The sequence below is a fragment of the Microcaecilia unicolor genome, chromosome 9, assembly GCF_901765095.1.
Source record: "Microcaecilia unicolor chromosome 9, aMicUni1.1, whole genome shotgun sequence".
NCBI classification, from domain to species: Eukaryota; Metazoa; Chordata; class Amphibia; order Gymnophiona; family Siphonopidae; genus Microcaecilia; species Microcaecilia unicolor.
The window spans coordinates 171,791,398-171,817,892 of record NC_044039.1 but is presented as its reverse complement, the minus strand read 5'-3'; positions in this window follow the sequence as shown (position 1 = coordinate 171,817,892).

The following is a 26,495-nucleotide window of genomic DNA, read 5'->3' as shown; positions in this document are numbered from 1 at the left end:
CAATATCAACCGACTCCCCTTTGTCCACATGTTTGTTCACTCCTTCAAAGAATTGAAGTAAATTGGTCAGGCAAGATTTCCCCACACAAAAGCCATGCTGACTTGGTCTCAGTAATCCATGTCCTTGGATGTGCTCTGTAATTTTGTTTTTAATAATAGCCTCTACCATTTTCCCAGGCACCGACGTCAGACTCACCGGTCTATAATTTCCCGGATCTCCCCTGGAGCCTTTTAAAAAATGGGCGTTACATTGGCCACCTTCCAATCTTCCGGTACCACGCTTGATTTTAAGGATAAGTTGCATATCATTAGCAGTAGCTCCGCAAGCTCGTTTTTTAGTTCTATCAGTACTGTAGGATGAATACCATCCGGTCCAGGAGATTTGCTACTCTTCAGTTTGCCGAACTGCCCCATTACGTCCTCCAGGTTTACCTTGAAGTCAGTAAGTTTCTCCGACTCGTCCGCTTGAAATACCATTTCCGACACCGGTAACCCACCCAAATCTTCCTCGGTGAAGACCGAAGCAAAGAATTCATTCAGTCTCTCCGCTACGTCTTTGTCTTCCTTGATCGCCCCTTTTACCCCTCGGTCATCCAGCGGCCCAACCGATTCTTTTGCCGGCTTCCTGCTTTTAATATACCGAAAAATTTTTTTACTATGTTTTTTTGCCTCTAATGCTATCTTTTTTTCATACTCCCTCTTGGCCTTCTTAATCTGCACCTTGCATTTGCTTTGACACTCCTTATGCTGTTTCTTGTTATTTTCAGACGGTTCCTTCTTCCATTTTCTGAAGGCGTTTCTTTTAGCCCTAATAGCTTCCTTCACCTCACTTTTCAACCAGGCCGGGTGTCTTTTGGACTTCCGTCTTTCTTTTCTAATTTGCGGAATATGTATGGCCTGGGCCTCCAGGATGGTATTTTTGAACAGCGTCCAAGCCTGTTGTACAGTTTTTACTCTCTCAGTTGCCCCCCTAAGTTTTTTTTTTACCGTTCTTCTCATTTTATCATAGTCTCCATTTTTAAAGTTAAACGCTAACGTATTTGACTTTCTGTGTACAGTTACTTCAAGGTCGATGTCAAAACTGATCATATTATGGTCACTGTTATCAAGCGGCCCCAGTACCGTAACGTCCCTCACCAGATCATGCGCTCCACTAAGGACCAAGTCTAGAATTTTTCCTTCTCTCGTCGGCTCCTGCACCAGTTGCTCCATAAAGCTGTCCTTGATTTCATCAAGGAATTGTATCTCTGTAGCGTGTCCCGATGTTACATTTACCCAGTCTATATTTGGATAATTGAAGTCACCCATTATTATCACATTGCCCATTTTGTTCGCGTCTCTGATTTCTTTTATCATTTCTGTGTCTACCTGCTCATCCTGGCGAGGCGGACGGTAGTACACTCCTATCACCATTTTTTTCCCTTTTATACATGGAATTTCAACCCACAGTGATTCAAAGGTGTGATTTGTGTCCTGCTGAATTTGTAATCTATCTGAGTCAAGGCTCTCGTTAATATACAATGCTACCCCTCCACCAGTCCGGTCCACCCTATCATTACGATATACTTTGTACCCCGGTATGACAGTGTCCCACTGGTTATCCTCCTTCCACCAGGTCTCAGTAATGCCTATTATATCCAATTTTTCATTTAGTGCAATATATTCCAACTCTCCCATCTTATTTCTTAGACTCCTAGCATTTGCATATAGACATTTCAGAGTATGTTTGTTGTTCTTATTTGCATGATGCTTAGTACCTGACACTATTGATTTGACATCTTTTGTCTGATCTTTAGTTGTATTTAAGGGCACCTGGCCTACCACGGTCTGTTGTGTAACCTCACTATCCAGAAACCCTATCTTCCCTGTTTGTGAGGTATCTTTGCAAGATACCTTTTCCCGAACCATGCGCTTTTGAGCGACTGTCGGCCTTCCCCCCATTTCTAGTTTAAAAGCTGCTCTATCTCCTTTTTAAATGCCGATGCCAGCAGCCTGGTCCCATCCTGGTTAAGGTGGAGCCCATCCTTTCGGAATAGGCTCCCCCTTCCCCAGAATGTTGCCCAGTTCCTAACAAATCTAAAACCCTCATCCCTGCACCATCGTCTCATCCACGCATTGAGACTCTGGAGCTCTGCCTGTCTCTTGGGCCCTGCACGTGGAACAGGTAGCATTTTAGAAAATGCTACCCTAGAGGATCTGGATTTGAGCTTTCTACCTAAGAGCCTAAATTTGGCTTCCAGAACCTCTCTCCCACATTTTCCTATGTCATTGGTACCCACATGTACCAAGACAGCAGACTCCTCCCCAGCACTATCTAAAATCCTATCTAGGTGACGCGTGAGGTCCGCCACCTTCGCACCAGGCAGGCAAGTCACCATGCGATCCTCATGTCCACCAGCCACCCAGCTATCTATATGCCTAATGATCGAATCACCAACTACAACAGCTGTCCTAACCTTTCCCTCCCGGGAATGAATTATTATTGAAGATGTATAATGAGGATGAGAACTTCGTAGTTAAGTGGGAAACAATGCTAAATAAATGCTCCCTGGACATTCAGCTTCTAAGAAAGCAGAAAAGTTAAAAAAGAATCTAGATAAAGGATTGCTTTTTTCTTAAAGAACATGATGTTTGTTTTAAGGATCTGTATGATGATTTTAACTTACAATTAGATCATTTTAAAAAAGATGTTAAAAGCAAGAAATACGATAAATATAGAAGGGATAAACTGGATTACAAATATAGAAATGTATATCCTTTGCATCAGAAAAATAGTAGACCAAGGATTATGGACAGAGATAGGAATAGGATTGTTGACACAGTTGAGGAGTAAGCTAAGAGTCCTAACATTGAGCGGAGAAGAAAGAGGATAAGGAATAATAGTGAGGAGGTTTTGATCTTTCTGCACCCCTGTATAATATACCCTCCCCCCTTCCCGGGCCCAATTTGTCGGAACAGGTTTTTAATTGGGCAACATATGGAAAAAGGATCAATTAAAGAATTGCCAGTACCAAAGCTTCAGAGAGTACAGAAGGGGAATCTATCTTACTATATCAGGAGGGGAAGAGGGAGAGGTAGAAGGAGAAGAAGGGACAGTTCTATAAACAGACAAACAATGAATCAACAGAACAGGAACATAGTGGGTAATTGGAAATGACATATGATAGGAATATAGGGGCCCTTTTACAAATGTACGAAAGTGCCTACGCGCGTCCAGCATGCGCCAAATCGGCATTACTGCATGGCTAACGTGTGCCCCAAATTCTACTGCATGGTGCTTACCCGGTGGTAGACAGGAGTGGGTGCGTGCTGCATGCCTACTGCCCGGATAGCACTTGAGACCTTACCGCTAAGTCAATGGGTGGCGGTAAGGTCTCAGGCCAAATATAAATGCACACTGGTTTTTATTTTGCTGCACATCCATTTTCTGGCCCCTTAAAAAGAGGCCCTTTTTCTAGGACACAGTAAAAGCTGCACTGGCGCGCGCCCCAAAAATGTGCTCACACGGCGTGGCTTAGTAAAAGGGGCCCATAGTGAATGGAGCAGAGAATGTGGTTAATCTTTCAGATAGAGAATTGGACCAACATGAACTTGCAGTCCTTAGTAAAGCGTATGTCTTTTGTAGCAACACTGCAAGATCATGCCCTAAATACTCACATTGATCTGTTTAAACTTACTAGAACATTAAGGAATATAGACTTTTTTTTTCCAATATAATGATTGCCAATGTTGATGTGTCAGTCATTAGGAAGGAGAGCATTTGGACTCCTTCAACCCAGATTAATCCAGTGATACATGCTTTTGAAAAGATGGTATTACAAGATATTGAGAATTTAGAAAGTAAAAATAAACTTCCTTTTTGCAATATTACTAGAGAGGAGTGAAGGGCATTGAGACATTGAAGAATGATACAAGTATTGTGATTAAGCAGGCTGATAAGGGAGGGGAAGGTGCCATGGTTGTGATGAACAAAAATGACTATATTAGAGAGATTAGAAGTCAGGTTGATGTAAATTTTTATTTACCTTTACTTATATGATCCAACAACTACCTTATTAGAAATGGACAAACAGGCTGGTTTTCTTACATTGAAGGAGTAGATATAGTAGAATTGGAAAAGGTACAGCGAAGGGCGACGAAAATGATAGTGGGGATGGGACGACTTTCCTATGAAGAGAGGCTGAGAAGGCTAGGGCTTTTCAGCTTGGAGAAGAGACGGCTGAGGGGAGATATGATAGAAGTGTATAAAATAATGAGTGGAATGGATCGGGTGGATGTGAAGCGACTGTTCACGCTATCCAAAAATACTAGGACTAGAGGGCATGAGTTGAAGCTACAGTGTGGTAAATTTAAAACGAATCGGAGAAAATTTTTCTTCACCCAACGTGTAATTAGACTCTGGAATTCGTTGCCGGAGAACGTGGTACGGGCGGTTAGCTTGACGGAGTTTAAAAAGGGGTTAGATAGATTCCTAAAGGACAAGTCCATAGACCGCTATTAAATGGACTTGGAAAAATTCCGCATTTTAGGTATAACTTGTCTGGAATGTTTTTACGTTTGGGGAGCGTGCCAGGTGCCCTTGACCTGGATTGGCCACTGTCGGTGACAGGATGCTGGGCTAGATGGACCTTTGGTCTTTCCCAGTATGGCACTACTTATGTACTTATGTACTTATGATTTTCTGCAGGTTCAATATCCAAGGATTCCTGTAATCTACACACTTCTAAAAATTCATAAGTCTTTACAAGATTCACCAGGGAGACCAATGGCATCCGTGATTGGCTCCCTTTTGGAACTACTATCGAAATTTGTTGACACTTTCATAAGACCGCTGATCCCACTGATTCCTTCTTATGTGAGGGACTCCACACACATTATTAATATATTGGAGAATTTGGATTTAGATAAGAGATTGTGTACAGCAACTCTACATTCACTTTGGATGTAGAGTCGCTGTACACAAATATCCCTTAGGAAGAAGCTTTGAATGTTATCAGAGAGGCATTATGTGGTAAGACCACCAACAGAAAAATTCCCACTGAATATATTATTGAATTAGCTACTATGGCACTAAAGGAGAACTACTTTTTTGAAGGACATTTTTTAAACAAATCAAGGGTACTGCCATGGGTGCACCCATGGGCCCATCTTTAGCTAATCTATATATGGCGTATTCTGAAAAGGAATTTTTAGATGATAACCCTTACAAAAAGAATATTATGATGTGGTGAAGATTTATTGAGGATGAGGTGCTTTTGGAATTTTACAATAAAGGCAATAAAGCCGTTATTAAGTTTGGAGTGAACCTCACTAAGAATTGAAGTTAAAATTGTTTCTATACTGCAAAAAGGCTTAAAACCAGATTGATGTGGATGATATGCCAAGGTTTTATCTGCAAATTGACTCAATTGATTTTTTTCTGCAATATTAGAGATAAAATATAGGTTTAGAATTGGATGGTAATGAGCAGGTGCAGAAGAAATCCAGTGAAGCTTTCTTCAAAATAGGACATATGACTGCATCCTTCCATTAAGGGAGAAAGTATCCTGTAGTTAAACTTAGACTGACTTGAGATAGGATGAAAGGAAGAAGAGCAAGATTAGTCAAGGTAAGCCAAGATGATGGAATTGGCATAAGGAACACGTTGTCTTTTGCATAGAATTCATGACCTTAGTAAGTGAAGTCAGAGTTTGAGCTTGAGAAGACCATCTGGGTACATCTAACGAGAGGTCTGTATCTGTAGATGGTAGAGAAGTAATGCTTAAGGGTAGCAAAGTGGAACCTGGAAAACTATCAGTAGATAGATTACTTGTAATTGACTTCTGAAATATAAGAATATTTGTATGAAAATAATCTGAGAGACTTTCAGCAGATGGTAAAGAGGTAATAGCAAAGAAACCAAAAACAGTGGAGGAGACCAAAATAAATTCTCGCCAAGGGTGTCCAAAAAAAGGTACTGACACAAATTGTGTTTTGGCCTATATAGCCTGCATCAGGAGTCTGGGGGTAAACTCTGGATCAACACCCAAAATATAGGGATGGTAAATACATGGAACCATCTCCAGGAGAAGCCTTAATTACCAGAAGTTTCAAACTTCATGGCTTCTTCTTCTAACGCTGGAACATCATTTCCTGCTGTAATAATATCCATGGGCTGTTCCTCTGAGCTGTCTGGCTGTTCCGGTAACACAGGGAACCTTCCTATTGTGCCCCTCCCTTCTTTTCCCTTCTAGGCTATAACATATCAGAGAGGTAACATAGTAACATAACATAGTAGATGATGGCAGAAAAAGACCTGCACGGTCCATCCAGTCTGCCCAACAAGATAACTCATATGTGCTACTTTTTGTGTATACCCTACTTTGATTTGTACCTGTGCTCTTCAGGGCACAGACCGTATAAGTCTGCCCAGCACTATCCCCGCCTCCCAACCACCAGCCCCGCCTCCCAACCACTGGCTCTGGCACAGACCGTATAAGTCTGCCCAGCTCTATCCTCGCCTCCCAACCACCAGCCCCGCCTCCCAACCACCAACCAACCAACCAACCAACCAACCAACCAACCAACCAACCAGAATTAGGATTAGCAGATAAAGATTGAAAACGGAGTATCACTCCTTGCTAGGATTAGGTACTTTAAGAATAGGAGTAGGAAAAAAATGATTTCTTAGCCTGTTTTAACTGAAAATCATAGTAACAATGATGCTCCTTACAAAATTACAGTGCAGTAGTAGTTCATGATTTCATCCAAAGATGTTCAGCCTGCCTTAACTGACGCTTTAGAAGACACAAGCTCTGATGAATAGATTCCAATGAAAATATTCACAAAGGCCAATAGTCTGTCAGCCCTGAGTGAATAAAATTACAGTAACATGCAACTTTGCTAACTTCATCTGACTTCTCAGCCCAGAAAGGTTTAGCAAAGGATACAGAAGTGAACAAGCGGCAGCAATAAAACAATAAACACTTTATGTGCATTGAGTCCCAAAAACCTTATATATCAGCCTTATCAGCTTTAGACTGATTTATGTATAATTTTGGAGGCAAAGAGGCATCATATATTACTGTGAAATAGGCTATTGAATCTCCTACAGCGCACAAATATTCCAGATCCAAAGCTCTCCTGGGTATTAATCATCAGCTTCAAATGTCTTTTCTTTTTAAATGAAAGTACATAAACCCACAAGTTTTGGAAAACAAGACAGTGACCATTTTGCTTATCTGATAATTCAGATCACAGAGCTGTAGGAACTTAAGGGGTTAAAGATTAGGTTGAGTTATCTGCAGCAAGGCTCATAGGAATAAAATGGGACCTGCTGCAGATAACTTCAGCTAACCCGTAGTAAAAGACCCCCTTATAGTCAGCACACTGATGCCCACAAACACCTCCATGGCATTTCGGTCTAAATGACCTGCTTCCTGGGTAATCAAACAATAGTCGCTGAACAAAACAAGATGGCTGACATGCTATTAACAACCTTTGTTTTGTTCAGTAACTATTGTTTGATTACCCTGGAAGCAGGTTGTTTATTCCGAAACATCATGAAGATGTTTGTGGGCATTGTGTATGCTAAGTTCCTATAGTGCTGTGATCTGAATTATCAGATAAGTGAAATGGTCGCTGTCTTGTTTTCCAAAACTTGTGGTTTTATGTACTTTAATTAAAAAAAAGACATTTGAGGCAGATGATTAATACCCACTGGAGAGCTTCGAATTGTAAACTTACATGAAGGTCTGTGTTGAGAAACCAAAGACAAAATGAAAATTAAATAACCCTTAGGGGCTCTTTTACTAAGCCGTGTAGGCGCCTACATGTGCCCAACATGCACCAGTTCAGAACTATTGCCTGGCTACTGCATGGCCCAGGCAGTAATTTCATTTTTTATGTGCGCTGGAAAATATATTTTATTTTCCGGCGCGCGGTGCTAACTGGGTTGTAATTGGCATTGTATGCACATTGACGATTACTGTCCGGTTAACGCGTGAGACCTTACTGCTAAGTGAATGGATAGTGGTAAGATCTCAGGCCCAAAATGGACATGCAACAATTTTCATTTTGCCACACCTCCATTTTCGGCACCCCAAAAAGGCCTTTTTTGTAGGTGCACTGAAAAATGGACCTGCGCGCATCCAATACACACGTCTACACCAGCGCAGGCCACTTTTCGGCATACCTTAGTAAAAGGACCCCTTTATCCTTAGCAATGATACCTTAAAACCAGGGCAGTGAGGAAAAGCTTGTAAAGTCCCTGTCTGTACCTTAATCTTCTATGGACAAAAGTGTAAAAGTGCTGGTGTTAACCCCGGTCCTTTAAAACGTAATTATATGCAATATTGTGACATTCTCAAGCCTCATTTTGGCTCATATCCATGGTAAAGGTACAGAAACAAACTTTAATTAAAAAGGATTAAAACACAAGGATTAAATCCACATCCACAATGGAACTACAACTTGATTATATATTCCATCCAGAAGGGCCTTAACATATTTTAAAGTGACCCCAGTTTATTACAAGACATACCCAACATTACCAAGATAGCCAGATTTAGACATTAAGAGGCATAAAATTAATGCAGCCAACATGGCTGATAAAGTAGCCTGCCTTAATAAAACAAACAAACAAACAAACAAACAAACAAACGTAAAAAACAGGTTTTGAGCCCTATTTTCCTGAAGAAGAGGACAGAGAGGTGACCACTGAGACTGATGATGTCAGAAGCACACCGTTTGCAAACACTGAGAATCTTTAACCCTGGAATTTAGCTGGAGGTGTAGCTGAAGTGTAGCTTACTTACTGCAATGTCTGCCTTAATAACAAAGGGCATCTTTTACCAAAACCACGCTAGCGATTTCCGTGCGGCAATGCCGACAAAGCCCATTCACAGTGGACTGGATCAAGCCAGACAAAATAGTGGAAACTATTATAAAGAAGAAAATTACGGAACACATAGACAAACATGGTTTAATGCGACAGAATCAGCATGGGTTCAGCCAAGGGAAGCCTTGCATTACCATTTGCTTCATTTCTTTGAATAAATATGTAGATAAAGCTGAGGTGGTTGATGTAGTGTATCTAGATTTTCAGAAAGCTTTTGACAAAGTTCCTCATGAGAGACTCCTGAGAAAATTAAAAAAGCTATGGGTTAGGAGGCAATGTCCTTTTGTGGATTAGGAATTGGTTATTGGACAGAAAACAGAGGGTAGAGTTAAATGGACATTTTGCTCAATGGAGGAGGCTGAATAGTGGAGTGTCGCAGGGATCTGTACTGGGACTGGTGCTACTTAATTGTAACAACAAGTGAGGTGAATAAATTTGCAGATGACACAAAACTATTCAAAGTTGTTAAAACACATGTGGATTGTGAAAAATTGCAGGAAGACCTTAGGAAACTGGAAGACTGGGCATCCAAATGACAGATGAAATTTAATGTGGACAAATGCAAAGTGATGCACATTGGGAAGAATAATTCGATTCATAGTTACCTGATGCTAGGGTCCACCTTAGAAGTCAGCACTCAAGAAAAAAATCTAGGTGTCATTGCAGACAATATGTTGAAATCTTCTGCCTAGTGTGTGGCAGCAGCCAAAAAAACCAGACAGAATGCTAGGAATTATTAGGAATGGGATGGTAAATAAGACCAAGAATATTATAATGCCTCTGTATCCCTCCATGGTGCAACCTCACCTTGAGTATTGTGTAAAGATATAGCGGAATTAGAAAAAGTTCCAAGAAGAACAACTAAAATGATAAAGGGGATGGAACTCCTCCCATATGAGGAAAGGCCTGAAAACATCTATCTTTTTGTTTCAAAAATGGTCATTTCCTAGATACTTTCTAGACATTTTGTGCTCAGTGCGTCTATCTTTTTGGACGATTAAATAAAAAACGTCAAAGTGGAAAACACACAAAATCAACCCATTGGGATGTAGGAGGAGCCAGCATTCCTAGTAGACTGACCACATAGACGTCCCAGCAGAGCAGTGGAGCACCCTAGGGCACACTGCAGAGGACTTCATATAAAATTTCCTAGATACATATCTCATCCTTACCCCGTTATATTGTATGTTGAGCCCTCCAAAACCCACCAGAAATTTACTTTACCCAACTATACAGCACAAAAGTGGTCCTTACGACTGCAGGTGTCACCTAAATGTAGGTAAAGTAGGTTGTTGATGGGTTCTGGGGGGCTGACACGTTCCACCACAAGTTTAACAGAGTGGATTATGGGCCTGGGTTCCCTTCTCCACAGTGCACTGCACTGACCACTAGGCAACTCCAGGGACCTGCTTGCTGCTCTAATAGGACTGACCATAACATCCGAAGCTGTCATAGCGGCTGGTATGTACTGTTTTTTTTCACATCTTTGGAGGCTGGGTGGGGGTCAGTGACCACTAGGGGAGTAAGGGGTGTCATTCCTTTATTCATCCAGTGGTCATCTGGTCATTTAGGGCACTTTTTTATGGCTTAATCTAATTAAATCAGGTCTGGACCAAAACATCCAACTTTTAGCCCCGAACATTTTAATTTTGTTTCATTATGACAGAAAAACGTCCAAGTGTTAGGAACTCCCACATCCCGCCCTTAACATGCCCCCTTATGATTTGAATGCACTGCAGTTGAGCAGCATAGGAAAACATCTAAAAAAATGTCCATCTGCTGGGTTATGCCAATTTTTGGATGTTTTTCTCTTTTGAAAATGAGCCCCATAGAGGGGCATAATCAAACAGGGGCACCCATCTCTAAGGAGGTGTCCCCGACCGTATTATCAAAACAAGATGGGCGTCCATCTTTCGTTTCGATAATACGGTCGGGGACGGCCAAATCTCAACATTTGGGTCGACTTTAGAGATGGCCACCCTTAGAGATAGTCGACCTTGGTTTTCGCCGATAATGGAAACTAAGGACGTCCATCTCAAAAACAGCCAAATCCAAGCCATTTGGTTGTGGGAGGAGCCAGCATTTGTAGTGCACTGGTCCCCCTAACATGCCAGGACACCAACCGGGCACCCTAGGGGGCACTGCAGTGGACTTCAGAAATTGCTTCCAGGTGCATAGCTCCCTTACCTTGGGTGCTGAGCCCCCAACCCCCCCCCCCAGGTCCGCCTGCCTGAAGTACACTGCACCCACTACAACTGCTCCAGGGACCTGTATACTGCTGCAATGGACCTGAGTATGGCATTTAAGGTTGGCATAGGGGCTGGCAAAAAAGTATTTTTAACCTGTTTTTTATGGTGAAAGGGGGTTAGTGACCACTGGGGGAGTAAGGGGAGGTCATCCCCGGTGGTCATCTGCTCAGTTCAGGCATATTTTCACGGCTTGGTCATGAAAAAAACGGACCAAGTAAAGTCGGCCAAGTGCTCGTCAGGGATGCCCTTCTTTTTTCCATTATCGGCCGAGGACGCCCATCTCCTAATCACGCCCCAGTCCCGCCTTCGCTACCCTGCAGACACGCCCCCGTGAACTTTGGTCGTCCTCGCGACGGAAAGCCGTCAAGGGTGTCAAAATATCGGCTTTCCATTATGCCGATTTGGGCGGCCTTGCGAGAAGGGCGCCCATCTCCCGATTTGTGTCGAAAGATGGGCGCCCTTCTCTGTTGAAAATGAGCTGGATAGTGATGCTGTCCCAGAAAGCTTGGTCCAGTCCATGCTTGAGTTCAGTGTTTGAATCAATATGTTGCGTAGCTATTTTAGAGAAAGGGGCAAGCAAAGTCAAAATACAAGTCTCTGCAGGCAGTATGGCAAACGTAGGACTAAACCAAGCTTTCAGGAACAGTTTGAGCCTAGTGGCAGGGGTAATAGTGCACGTAAATGCCAGCTCCACTCTCTCAAGCCCATACCCTTTCACTAATGGGAAGGTTGTCATTACAGGATGTCTTCATTGCTATGTCTCTCCTTGCTTTTCACTATTTAATAGGGATGTTCATTATTTTGAAAACAAAATTAAACATTGCAATAAGTCAGGATGCTTTATTTCAGGTCATTTGCAAATGAAACAAAATAAATACGGCAATGTAGTAACAGCTTTTATTTCACTGCCTCATTTGTCATTAAAGTCTGTGGGGAAACAAAAGCACTGAATGTTTGTTTTTTTAAACCTCAGAGCCTGGAGCCAGTGGGGGCTGTAGAAAGGCTTATGATGCTCTGTAGTCTCTGGTTCAGGGTTAGTGGGGCAGAATCTGCTACTCTCATGGCCGTGGTAAGCCACCAGGGAGCAGAGGGGATTGACTTCCAGATTACCATCTACCATTCTGATGCAAAATCAGACATCATGCTTCATGGTCACATAGCACCTTGGGGAAATGATTGCTGTGGAAGAACAGGTTCCTCCAGGTGGCTGACCGTTTTAAACAATTAGTCCAGCTGTTAGTCTCCAGCTATCATTCACAGGACACACTCAATGAAAAATTGTTTGCTCCAGTTTAATGTGCATAGTTAGGTTTTCCTTAAAAAAAAAAAAAAACCCAGATGTTTCAGCCCTAGAAGTTTGGAGTTGTGTATCCTTTGATTTAGGGAGTGGGACATGGGAAGAATAATGCAAATCATAGTTACCTGATGCTAGGGTCCACCTTGGGGGTGAGCACCCAAGAAAAAGATTTAGGTGTAGTTGTAGATAATACACTGAAATCTTCTGCCCACTGTGCAGCAGCGGCCAAAAAAGCAAGCAGGATGCTAGGAATTATTAGGTAAGGAATGGTAAATAAAACCAAGAATACTATAATTCTCCATGATGCAACCTCAGCTTGAGTATCGTGTTCAATTCTGGTTGTCGTATCTCAAAAAAGATATAGCGGAATTAGAAAAGATTCAAAGAGTGACCAAAATGATAAAGGGGATAGAACTCCACCTATATGAGGAAAGGCTAAAGAAGTTAGTCCTCTTCAACTTGGAAAAGAGACAGCTGAGGGGAGATATGATTGAGGTATATAAAATCCTGAGTGGTGTAGAATGGGTCAGTGGTGTACCGTGGGCGGGGTGGTGGGTGTGGTCTGCCCTGGGTGCATGCTGCAGGAGGGGTGCAGGGAGCAACCGCGTGGCTGTCAGATCCGCTGGTTCCCTGCTCCCTCTGCTGTTACTTCCTCTTCTGGGGCAGAGGGAGCAGGGAACCAGCGGAGCCGACAGCCGTGTGGCTGCTCCCAGCACCCCAGCAGGTAGGAAGAATGCACCCGTGGGGGGGGGGGGGGGGGAAGGCTGCACCCAGAGGGGATATCATGCTGCACCTGGTGGGGGTGTGCAGTGGCGATCTGCCCTGGGTGGCAGCCGACCAAAGAACGCCACTGGAACGGGTAAAAGTGAACCAATCTTTTACTCTTTCAAAATTACAAAGACCAGAGGACACTCAATGAAATTACTTGGAAATACTTTTAAAACAAATAGGAGGAAATATTTTTTTCACTCAATGAATAGTTAAGTTCTGGAACTCGTTGCCGGAGGGTAGCATGTATCTGGGTTTAAAAAAGGTTTGAAAAAGTTCCTGGAAGAAAAGTCCATAGTCTGCTGTTGAGACAGACACAGGGAAGCCAGTACTTGCCCTATCATTGGTAGCATGGAATCTTGCTACTATTTGGGTTCCTGCCAGGTACCTGTGACCTGTATTGGTCACTGTTGGAAACAGGATACTGGGCTGGATGGACCATTGGTCTTACCCAGTATGGCTTTTCTTATGTTCATATGGAGTTAAAATAATTGAACCTGCACTTTGAGTAACAGAGCATTTAGGCCCCGATGCTCAAAGCTCGGCACTGAAGTGAACGCACGGTGTAAAAGTGAAAACAAGGGGGAGAACGTGCTTGATGCATGTACAGATGAATTTCACAGTAAGCGCTGCCCTTGTGCATATGTATCGGGCAAACCTGAAAGCAAAGCACACATCAGCCCTGCTCTTCTGCACCTTTAAATATAAGCTTTTCAATTTTCTTCACTTGAAAGGCCTCTATTTAAGTGCAGAAAACAGGTGCCAACGTGTGCTTTCTTTTTCGGGTTTGCTCAGACTCGCACATTTTTTTTTTAAGTACCGGTGCTTAGAGGCTTCCACGGACTTCCTTCCACTTCCAAAAGAAATGAAAACTGGCAGATTTTAAAGAGAAAATGGCAAGAAATCCTTTTTTCAAGTTTTTCTAGTGGTTAAGAGCAGGTTTTGCTTGTGAGCTGTTCTCTGAGCATTGGGAAGGAATAGCAAATGACCTCACTAATATTCTTTTCACTATATTTAAACACGAATTTTGGCCAACTTTGGTGCATATGCTGTTTCTTGTGCTATAGCCCTCTGAGCAATCTGCGCAGATTAGCACCCGTGCTAGTCCAGTGCTATTTGGCTCTAATGCTGGCTTTAGGTTTTAAACAGCGAGCCCTTAGTCTGGGACATTTTCTCAGTTTCTCAAAAAACTGTTTCACTGCACAAGAAGATTGTAAACTTTTTTTTTAAATTTGGATTTTGCTCACACCTTTTTCAGTAGTAGCTCAAGGTGAGTTACATTCAGGTACTTGCTCTTGAAGAAATGTAGAAAAACTTGTGAGCCGCAGGAATTTGATTCCAGCACTACTTTTACATAGCAGGTGGCAGGCCTTTGCCCAGTAGTGCTGCTGACACCTGTCTGCTCATTCAAACTACCAAATATTACTAAGTGAAAAGAAAAGATTTCTAGTTTGTTTTAAAGAGTGGGACATGATATAAGATCTTACTTATTAGAATATTCCATCAGGTAATGCCATGTTATGCTGCAGTGTCAATATCCAACAGATTGCTACAAGAATACTGTGATTTATTGAAATGTGTCTTAGTGCCTTGATGGGATCCCCATGTTTGAACAAAGGCTGTTTCTTGCCTCTTCATGCTGAAGCCTACACTACCTATAGTTAATAATGGCATTTATATGCTGTCAATCAGTTCAGAATATGACTCTCCACCTGATAGGATTTTATCTTGAGGTGGAGGAGTCTTCAAATCCCACTGCCACTTATTGTGACCTTGGACAAGTCACTTAACTCTACACTACCTCTGCTACATGCTTAGGGCCTGATATTCAGCCAGCAGTAGGCAGCGTTTTGCTGACCGCAGTCAGCTTTATTCCCAGATAATCAATGCTGGGCCATGTCCAGGCATCGGTATTGAATATCTGGGCATATGTGGTCAGATAAAGCATAGCCGGTTAAGGGGCCCTTTTACTAAGCCGCGTAAGCGTTTACGCGTGCCCAATGCATGCCAAAATGTAGTTACCTTCTAGCTACCGAGTGGCTCTTGCGGTAATTTCACTTTTGGTGTGTGTCCATGCTCATATTGAGGGCGCATCAAGTGACATTTGATGTGCGTAGTTCATTACCGCTTGGTTACTGCACCAGGGATCAGTCCTGGCTTTGGTTCTTCTTAAGATTTTTGTGAGAAATATCATGGAAGGATTGTCGAGTAAGGTTTTGCCTCTTCATGGATGATAGCAAAATCTGCAACAGGGTAGACACTCTGGATGGTAACATGAGGAGGGATCTAATGAAGCTTGAAGAATGGACTAGAATTTAGAAGCTAAGGTTTAATGCTAAAAATGCAGGGCTGTAAAAACCTATAGAAGAGGTATAGTAAAGATGAAGTACTTCTGTGCATGAAATAAGAGCAAGACCTGGGGTTGATCATATCTGATGATCTTAAGGTGACTTGGGTGATTAGGAAGAGGAATGGCCAGCAGGAAAAATGAAGTGTTTCTTTTTTTGTATAAAACTCTGGTGAGACCTCATTTGGAATAGCGTGTACAATTCTGAAGACCGCATGTTTAAAAATATATAAACAGGATAGAGTCAGTCCAGAGAGCTGCTACTAAAATGGCCAGTGGTCTTTCATCATAAAGGGTATGGGGACACACTTAAAGATCTCAATATGTATACTTTGGAAGACAAGCAGAAGAGGGGAGATATGATAGATTTTTCATTATTAAACAAAGCACAACACTATCATTCAACGTTATCAAAATCCAACTTCAATGATAAAGACATTCAAATACTTCTGTGGCATAATGCACAGGAGAAGGGTCTCTTTCAATTGAAAGGAAACTCTGGAAGAAGGGGACATAGGATAAAAGTGAAATGGGATAGACTCAGGAGTAACCTGAGGAAATATTTTTTCATGGAAAGGGTGGTAAATTTATGGAATGGCTTCCAGGTGGAGGCGGTAGAGACAAAGACTGTATCTGCATTCAAGTAATCTAAGGAAATATTTCTTTACACAAAAGGTGATGGGTGTAAGAAACAGCCTCCTACAGGTGGTAGAGATAACACTAGTATCTGAGTTATGATCACTAATGGAAAGGAAAGGACTGTGGAGCTTATTACATGTGTAGTTGGTATAGATGGATAGGCTGGATGGTCTTTATGTGCCATCATTTTCTATATTTATATGTGGAGTGGAATGCACTGGGCAGGGGCCTGTTTATCATACAAGTGAGAAACTCCCTTATATGGTGGATAGGCCACGCTCGGTGCATTCCAGAATGCACTGTGTGGGACGGGGCGCCACCATTTTGAAGATGATGGAGCCTGAAGGCAGTAGTGATTGCCAAGGAGTTTTTTTTTAATGGGACAGGGGCACTAGACTACTATGGAGGTTTCTGTTATGGGATGGGGGAGGAGGTTGAAGGCACTACACTAGGGATATTTCTGTGTGTGTATGTGAGTGGGAGGGAGGAGGCCTGGGGGCCATTAGACCAAATCTTTTTTTATTTAATATTGGGGGAGGGGAAGCTCGGCCAGGTCAGTTCAGGTCAAACTCAGCTTGAAGGGGAAAGGAGGGAAGGAAGTAGTCCGTGGCATGGTAGTCAGGTTGGAGGGAGAGAAGGGGTGCTACAAGATACCCACTCCTTTCAACCAACCCTTCTATACTGCCCCAGACCTGGCATAGTTTCCTATGCTAAACATGTGCGAGAAAATTTCTGGCCAATATTTAAAACTATTTAACCAGCCAGGAATGTCTCCTAGCCAGTTAAATAACCTTAAGCCTGCTAAGCACTAATATTTGGTGTAAGATAGCCAGTTATCTTGGCTGAATATTATCACTTAGTGGCTAGCCAAATTAGTGCCATTATTGATTGACCAGCTAAGTTTAGCATCCAGATAGACCTGCGTAAATAGCAAGTCTATCTTTGGCCGCTATAAATTAGCTGGTCAGCCGATGAATATCAGCTTAACCAGCTATGTTTTTAGTGGTCAAAAACTGGCCAAAAAGCAATTCATTGCCAGTCGCAGGATATGGCTCCAGTATTGAATTTCCGGGTTAGCCGAGCTCTCTCCCATGGTCTCAATATCGGCCTCTTTTTTTTTTTTTTTTACATGGCTGCAGAGTGGGTAATGACTGCATTAACATGCATTTAAATGTGGTCTGTGGTAATGATTTCAGTGTGAGTTAAAGCCCATGTTGAAATCATTTCAGCATTAATAGGACAACAATGTGTGCATACAGTTGGTGTTAACCTCATATTAACGCTGGCAGTAGTTTTGAGCATCAGCCCCTAAGTTTTGTACCTGGGACAATGGAGGGCTAAGCATATTCGTCTGACTTTGTTTTTTTTTGCACTTGTTTCATGCACTGGAAGTCCTTCCCATATAATAAGGTTTTAGTACACAAAGGAATGTGCCCTAAAAAGGAAGTAAAAAGCTAAGCTAATTTAAGCACTTTTTCCATGCAAATGAAATGATAATAATCTTCATATTGAGTTACCTCTAGTGTAGCAAAGTGCACAAAAATTAGTTCACTTTTTTAGGCACGTTTCACATCAGGCAATAGAGCCTATTGTTGAGGGTTGGTCCATCTCTATGTTTGTCTGTCTCTGACTGTACATTTTTAAACAGAGGAGTTCCAAGACCATTAGGCTGAAGTTCCAGTGAAAGATTATTTATTTATATGATGCTTTTCCAAGAAAAAATGCTCTATGAGGTGAACAACAGTAGTAAACAATACAGTGCAATACAATAGATTTGAGTCTGATGATTAACTAGGTGGGCTCTAGCATTAGATAATACTAGCTGCAGTCACAGTATTTAATTCTGATTGTTCCACCGATAGTAAATTGGATGTCAGGATTAATTGTGGTGTTTTGAATTTATTCAGTGATCCTTGACTAGGGAAGGTTTTTTCTTTTCTAGACATATAAATATGGTGCCAGCTGTCTTCTAATAGTAGTCCAGAAAAAGCACGTTTGGCGATTTTTCTTGGTGGTTTGCTCCGCACTGGAATTTATTTTCCCATCTTCAGAGTTGACGTTTATTTATTTGTAACATTTGTATCCCACATTTCTCCACCCATTAACAGGCTCAATGTGGCTTACAAAGTACCATAAAGGCGAACGCCAAGTCCGGTAGAGGTAAACAAATATAGATTGAAATAGGGAACAGGTAAGGTTAGGGTATAAGGTACAATAAGGGTCAACGATAATAAGGAATATATAATGTCCAATACGATCTAAGGTTATGTTGTGTTGCAGAGTTGAAGCATTTAAGTAGGGTCAGTGGGATAGGCCTTGTGAAACAGGTATGTCTTTAATGATCTCCTGAAGTTAAGATGGTCATAAATTGTTTTCACAGTCTTTGGTAGTTCTATTTCTGGTCGGAAGATCTATCAAGTCAACCATGTATCCTGGAGTTTCACCGTAGATAATCTTGTGGACCAAAGAGCAAATTTTGAAGGTATTGTGTTCCATGATTGGGAGCCAATGCAGTTTTACTTGGAGAGGTTTGGCACTATCAAATCGTGTTTTGCCGAATATCAGCCTGGCAGCTGTGTTTGGGGCTGTCTGGAGTTTCTTCATGAGCTGTTCTTTACATCCCACATATATTCCATTGCAGTAATCTGCATGGCTCAGAACCATTGATTGTGTCAAGTTATGGAATGTTTCCCTCGGGAAGTAAAGTCTTAGACGTTTAAGTTTCCACATAGAATGAAACATCTTCTTTATAATAGAGTTAACTTGGTTCTCAAGTGTAAGATGGCGATTAATTGTAACACCCTAAATTTTGAGGCTATCAGAAATAGGAAGAGAATGATCAGGAGTGTTTAGGGTTGTGGGTTTATAATTATTATGTGGGGAAGAGAGGATAAGACAATGTGTTTTTTCAGTGTTTAGTTTCAGTTGAAATGAGTTTGCCCATGAGTCCATGATGTTCAGACTGTGCATGATATCATTTGTAATTTCAGAAAGGTCATGTCTGAAAGGGATGCAAATGGTGACATCGTCAGCATAAATGAAGGGGTGAAGTCTTTGATTGAATAAGAATTTGGCCAGAGGGGACATCATTATATTGAAGAGTATTGGTGATAATGGGGATCCTTGAGGTACTCCGCAATGTGCTTTCCACCGTGGTGAAATGTTTCTTTTTGATTTAACTTGGTATGGTCTGGTGATTAGGAAACCCTTGATCCAATTAAGTATATTTCCTCCAATCCCAAGGTGATCAAGTAAACGTAAAAGTATATTGTGGTTTATCATGTCAAATGCGCTCGACATGTCAAATTAGAGGAGGAGTATACTTTTACCTATGGCAATTTCATGCTTGAATTTAGCCAGAAGAGTGACTAGTATAGTTTCAGTACTATGGAATGGGCGGAATCCTGATTGTGATTTGTGTAATAATGAAAACTTGTCCATATATTCCATAAGCTGTTTGGACACCATGCTCTCCATCAATTTGACTACTAGTGGGTGGATGCGACTGGGCGATAATTGGTAAGGTTGTTCAATTTTTTCTTTGTGTCTTTCGATAATGGGGTGAGTAGGATGTTGCCGTGTTCATCGGGGAAGAGACCCTGTTGGAGCATGTAATTTAGGTAAGATGTAAGGTCTTCAATGAAGCAATTAGGGGTGGATTTTAGTAGGTAGCTGGGGCAAACATCCAATTTACAATGTTTATTGGAGAATGTTCTAATTACTTGGGTAACAGATTCAATGGTGATAAGAGCAAATTTAGACCAGTAACAGTCAGCTGGGTATTCTTCATAATTTGGATTCAGTCCATTGATGAAGTTATCAAAGTCAATGTTGTACCGAGGAAGTGTATTATCCTGCTTATAATCGAACGAGAAAAACGCCCAAGTTCCGACCTAAATCGGGAGATGGACGTTAATCTCACAAAAACGAATAATGCACTATAATCGAAAGCTGAACTTGGACGTTTTCAATTGCACTCCATCACGGAAGCATACAAAGTGCAGTGCAGGGGGTGCAGTGGACTTCAGGCAGGTGGACCCAGGCCCACCCACCCCTACCTGTTACAATTGTGCTGCTTAATGCTTAGTCGTCCAACCCCCCCAAACCCACTGTACCCACATGTAGGTGCCCCCCTTCACCCCTTAGGGCTATAGTAATGGTGTAGACTTGTGGGCAGTGGGTTTTGATGGGGATTTGGGGGGCTCAACACACAAGGGAAGGGTGCTATGCACCTGGGAGCTCTTTAACTTCTTTTTTTTTTTTTTTGTAAAAGTGCCCCCTAGGGTGGCCGGTTGGTGTCCTGGCATGTGAGGGGGACCAGTGCACTACGAATCCTGGCCCCTCCCACGAACAAATGCCTTGGATTTATTCGTTTTTGAGCTAGGCGCTTTCATTTTCCATTATCGCTGAAAAACAAAAACGCCCAGCTCACAAATTGTCGAATAAAACATGGACGTCTATTTTTTGCAAAAATACGGTTTGGTCTGCCCCTTCACGGACCCGTTCTCGGAGATAAACGCCCATGGAGATAGACGTTTTCGTTCGATTATGCCCCTCCACGTAATTTTATTATTTTTTCCTTAAAATAGTTGGCAAGTTCATCTGCAGATGGGATGTCTGAGTTAGTTGTTGTAATTTGAGTGGTATCTAGTAACTTGTTTACTAATTGAAATAATTTCTTCATACCTTTGTAGTCTGTTCCTATTTTAGTTTTGTAATATGATCTTTTAGTTCATCGTATTGTATATTTATATTTTCTTTGTGTTTGTTTCCATGCATTAAGTGTATGCTCATCTTTTGATTTTTCCATGCTTGTTTGAGTTTTCTGGTTAGTGTTTTGAGTTTTTTTAGTTCATCATTGAACCATGGGATAGTATTTTGTCTTTGTGAAATTCTTGTACTAAGGGGAGCTATTTCGTCTAATATGCTACTGCATCTATCATTCCAGTCAGAGAGGTAATGTGTGGAGTCCGTTCGAGCTTTCCATTCATTGTCATATATCTGTTTCCAAAATTTTGTAGGGTCAATTTGACCTCTTGTGCTGTAAGTATTGTAATATAAACTGGTGAATGGTATGATCCCTTCTTCCGCCAATTTAATGAGAGGTTTAGTTTATGATGGTCAGACCAAAGTGTTTCTGACCACTTAAAATCTGATACGAATATGTTGTGGTTAGTGGATAGTTTGTAAGAGAAGAGGTCCAATGTATGCCCTTTAATAGGGGTAGCATGCAATTGTGGAAGTATGACATCCCAAGGGTGGAGGAAATCCTTACAATCTCTTGTATTGGTAGAATTAGCGTCTTCCAAGTGAAGGTTTATGTCACCTAATATTAAAATGTTAGGGTTGGATACACAGATGTTTGATATAAAGTCCATAAGTTTTTACTGTGCAGAGACTCTACTTCTTGTGTCACAACCACTTATGTAATGAGTGTTGGTTAATTTGACTGCTGAGGTAGGCATTAGTTTACGCCGAAACACAGCCCGTGTCGGGTCATAATACAGCACACGTTTCTATTTTTGAGAGCCCACTGTGCTTTTTCTGGACCGCTTGTGTTGTGTACTTTGATCCCCTCTGGTTTTCTTTTACAGTTTCACTTTCAGGAGAGAGAGTGGGGGACAGCAGCCATTGCAGGATTAAAAAGGGGCAATGCCTTACTCCCTCCAATGGTCAGTTGTTCAATTAGATCAACGTTTTGTAACTTGGAGGTGACTGAAACAGGTCTAGATAAAAAAAAGTCCTTTATTTTTTTTTTTTTAGACATGGATGCTTCTTCCCATTTGAAAATCCCTGTTGGACGTCCTACTTTTAGGCCCTCCCTAGCCTCTCCCAAATCACACCCACACCATGCTCCCTAGCTATTTGGATGAACTGCAGTGTGAAACATCCAAATTCTGACTTTCCAAAATCAGGATTTGGATGTTTTTAGTAGATGGACTTTTTTTAAAAGGCATTTTAAAATGTTTATTTGCTTTGAAAATTGACACCTTAATCTAACAGTATTCAAAGTTTTAACTTGCTTGTCTCATAGCCCCCATTATTATTATTTATTGCATTTGTATCCCACATTTTCCCACCTATTTGCAGGCTCAATGTGGCTTACAGAGTTTTGTTATGACATAGTCATTCCAATATATCAGATACAGTTAGTAATGTGCAAAGATTAAATAAGGGATGAGAGAAGGAAGGTGTTAGTCAGGATAGTATAGAAGTTGGTCTTTAATAACTGGGTGGGTTGGTGAGGTAGTTTTGTAAGGTTATTTCAAGATTTTCTTTCCATTTTTCAAAAATAAATCCCAAACACACACATAAAACCAGTATTGCTTAAAATGTTTATATTTGTATTAAAATATTGCACATCTAATTGTGGTCACGCCACCTGTATTTGAAAGAATTGTTTGTCCTGAAGCCATTCTTTTTACAGTGTATGATATTTCCAAGGTTCGGTGGCATCATAGTGCTGGCAATAAAGGAAAGGTTTATGGTAACAATCGTCTCAACTCGAATTTTCTGAAATCTGACTCTGATAATGTAAGAAGAAATCTCAAAAGCTTCTAATGCTCTTCTCTTTTTTTTTTTTTACCACAGGAATGAAATTTAAAATATTTGATGCAACATAAATATAATTATAGCACTCTTTTCTTCATATTTGCTTATTGGATTATTACAAAAATGTTGGTATTATTGTCTGGTCATTCATAGTTTGATAATACTTCTACTCTTTTATTCCATTTCCTATTTCTTTGGGTCTTTACTCTAAAAACATAAAACAATGGCATAGATAAGACACAGGGTTCATTTTCAATCATAGTGGGAGTCTTTTATAGGTGGATTTCAGCAACAGATAATATTGGATTACATTCATTTTGGCATCCAATAAACCCTTCAGCTCTCCACTGTTTTGAGTTGGCTGGCTATGAAAGCAGTGAATGTTAGCCCAAACCCTTCACACCTTGAAAGATATACAAAGCCTTCAGACAGATCTACACCAAGTTAAAGGAGAAGTCCCCTGAAAATTTTGTATTCTCTCAAAGTGTTCCCTAATACCCCACATACTTACTTTGATTGCTGCTACAGCTCCCAGCATGCTGCTGCAGGCACCATGACAGTTTCATGAATGTGATCTGGCAGCAGGGCTGGCTCAGGGAAAGAAAAGACCCCCAATGCAGCCACAGCAGAGCAAAGGGACCTTGCCTTGCTCCACTCTTGTCCCAAGACCAGAGAAATACTGTGATTTGCATGAACTTGGCATGGACCACTGCTTATAGGTCTGCAATTCCATGTGCCACCCCACAGTGACACCTAAGATTAGAGCTCTGAAAATACAGTCTGCATATTTTATTTTCTGATTCCATCCCCAAGAATGCCTTCTTTCACTATGGCGGAAAATTCACGTGCCAGATTGAGTGATAGCCAAGTGCACAGAAATCATGATGCAGCTGAGTGAACAGTATTGAAAATTACCCTCTAATGTTCTAGAACAAAAACCCTTGGAGGTAACTCTGGAGGAATGAATTTACTGCTCTCTATATACAACTGGGAGATACGATCTCCCTGTTTGTATCAGCCATCCATTCTATGACTATGGAACATAAGTGCCACGGTGCCAGCTGCTTCCCACAGAACCTTAATGACTGTACAGCTGGTTACAGTTATAGAACCTGAGCCAGGCATTTTCTGATTTGACAGAAAAGGCATTGCTACATCTTATGCTGGACTAATATGAAACAATTGCAGATGCTGTCTTGGCAATTCAGGGCTCCAGCAGCTTTGTGTGAGCATGCGTGTATAAGTGTACACATTTTTTTTACTTCATTTGTCCAGTTATGCAAACAATTAGGAATTTAGTGCAATTTTGCAAATAGTCTATTGCACTGATGATTCTCAAGGACCACAAATGGATCACATTTTCAGAATATCCCTAATGAATATGCATCATCTTAAAGTAACTACGCTTAATTCTTCCTTGTTCAACTTTATTTTATTATAAAACATTCCTATAACATCTTCTAAGTGGTAGCGTTAAATATGCCTCCTGAAATTATATTTGTGTGTTCTCACATTCTCAACATACTAACTAATGCATACCCACACTTTCAACTCTTACTATACATTCAAATGTTCATTATTTAAAAAACAATTCCTCATTCTCTGCCTGAGGTAATGATGTTTACATTGAAACAGAAATCACTCTGTTTAACACTTATAATTCTTCTTCTATATTATTTCTACTGTTCAAATGCTTAATCCATTTTCTTTAGCAGATCTTAACCAGCATTGAGTGTTTCAACTGGCTTCCAAAACAGGTTGATTAGATATTCATATCAACTTGCTTGTCCAAATGGTAATTCAGTAACCATCAATTCCTTCAGTCATTGAGTGATTCATGTTCATTATTGTAATGATTTCTCAATCACTATTCCCTTTTCAGCTTCCGTTCTTGGTCTTAAATCTTTCAAGTCTGGCATCTCAACACAGTCATTGTGTTTCACTCGATGCATCTTCAGGGCTTTAACTTAATACATTTTCAAAGATTTTTGGCTCCATAACCAGAGCGGTCTTCCAACCGGTACCAGGAACAATGGCGTCCTGTTCTCAACAAGGCTGGCACATGAATAATGAATATGCATCAAATAAATACCCGCAAATTTTTGAACTTGGTAAGAAGTTTGAATACTGTCTTCATTGGAGGGCATTATTAAAATTAAGTGACCTCACCTTAAGTATTGCAAGCAATTCTGATCACTATATTTCAAAAAAGATATAGTGGAATTAGAAAAGTTTCAAAGAGAGGCAACCAAAATGATAAAGAGGATGAAACTCCTTTTATATGAGGAAAGGCTAAAGAAGTTAGGGCTCTTCAGCTTTGAAAAGAGATGGCTGAGGGGGATATGATAGAGGTATATAAAAGTAATCAATTTTTTACTCTTTCAAAAAGTACACAGACTGGAGACACTCAACGAGTTACATGGTAATACTTTTAAAATGAATAGGAGAAAATATTGACATGGGAGAAGCCACTGCTTGCCCTGGGATTGGTAGCATGGAATCTTGATACTATTTGGGTTTCTGCCAGATACTTGTGACTTGGATTGGCGACTGTTTGAAACAGGATACTGGGCTAGATGGACTATCATTCTGACTCAGCATGGCTAGTCTGAAATTCATATGTTCTATCCATGTGATCTTGTGCAAGTCAGTTTGATGCAGGCACTTGCCAAAGCTCGGTCCGTTTCAGTTCCGTTAATAAACTCAGACTCCTTCAACCTAAGGCTCCACCTATTAGTCCCATCTTTGGCCCACTACACTTCTTCTGATTCTCAGCCTGCTGATCTAACCATTGGGCCACTCCTTTGCTCTTATTTCTGGCCTAAAGTTGTCCAGATAGCTACTGGAGAGCGATGCTTTCACAATTATTCAGATAACTCTGAGTATTAGCGGTCTATCTAGATATTAATCATCACTGTTTGAATAGTGGCTAGTGTTGAATATCCAGGAATATTTCTAAACACCACCATTTGCATTTGAATGAAATGCCAACGGTGGAGTTTAAATAGTGACCTGTGAATATGTTCTTGACAAAGTAAGGGCTGCCAGAAAGCACTTCCCTTTCGGTTGGAAAACACAAGAGGCAAGCTCTGTCCGTGCTGTAACAGCAACTTTCTGCATGTTCCTCTGTCTTTTTATACAGAAAATAGAGGATGGTTTCCAGAGAGTCCTGCAAACTGCTGACCCTTTTAGCCGAAAGCTTACATATCTTAGTGCTCTGCCAAGGCAGTATGTGCTGAGTAAATATTTTAATCCCTAATTAATCACTTTGGTTAGATTGGTAAATCAGAACTGTAATGAAAATAATTTGAAATTTCCTTCATGAATAATTGCATTGTTGAGGGAATTATGGGAAGAGTCAACTGGTTGACCTTTCAATCTCACTCTGCAATGCTGCTACAAAACTTAATTTGTGTTTTCAGCTCCTTTCTGTTGCTGCCACAAGATTAGAGAAATACATTTCATACAGATTAGCAGTAGCCATGAGAAAGGAGCACAGTCTGCAAGGAAGGAAAACAATAGCCTATGTTTATGGTGACCATGTTTCAAAAGAATGGCTCTTCAGTCTTGGGACCAAATTGAAAAGTAGGTTCCAGAAGATTTACTGTTCTATAGTTCCTAAAGTATGAAGTTGTCATAGAAGAGGGATCCATCAACAACTTGAGAGCAAAAAAATAATAAAACAATGACATAAAATAAAATAAATCACTTACATCAAAAATCAATAATAAATAAAACATAAATACATAAAATCAGATACTGCAC